Genomic DNA, 616 nt, shown 5'->3' on the forward strand with positions numbered 1-616 from the left:
GGCAGGGAGACATGTTTTTTTTTCCAGTTACAGTAAATATTGTATCGTTTACCAACACTAATATCTGGACCAATCAGAGGGCAGCTCTGGGTCACATGGTTTTTTTCAGCACTTTAATCAGTAACAGTTGCTGAAGTGGAACTTTGTTGGTCAACGTGGTTTGGTGTTTGGTGCTGAGTCAGCGTTGTACTCAGTGTGTACTCTGTGTGTACTCAGTGTGTACTCAGTGTGTACTCAGACAGTACTTTATCACAGCGTTAAACCTCAGTGATGAGTCGGCGGCTGGTGTCTAGGAAACAGAGGCCTGGGGGGGGGGGGGGGGGGGGACATCGATCCCCTTTAGGATGCTTTAAAGGGACGGCCGACGTCACCGTGACAACCTGACAGCCGCATCTCTGAGCCAGACGGTTTCTGCCGGAAAATGTTCCAGTAAGTTTTTAACCTCAGACGTTGATCCTGATGTAGCTAAAAGTTAGCATAGAGCTAGTCAGTTGTTGACCAGCCGAGAACGAGCAACAAGAGACGGACATTTGGTGAAGTCAACGTTAGCTAGAAGAAACGTCACAAACTGTTCTGTTCTAGGCCCCCCCCCCCCCCCCCCCCGCAGATGTCGGCG

This window comes from Cynoglossus semilaevis, chromosome Z (assembly GCF_000523025.1).
Source record: "Cynoglossus semilaevis isolate Cse_v1.0 chromosome Z, Cse_v1.0, whole genome shotgun sequence".
Lineage (NCBI taxonomy): Eukaryota > Metazoa > Chordata > Actinopteri > Pleuronectiformes > Cynoglossidae > Cynoglossus > Cynoglossus semilaevis.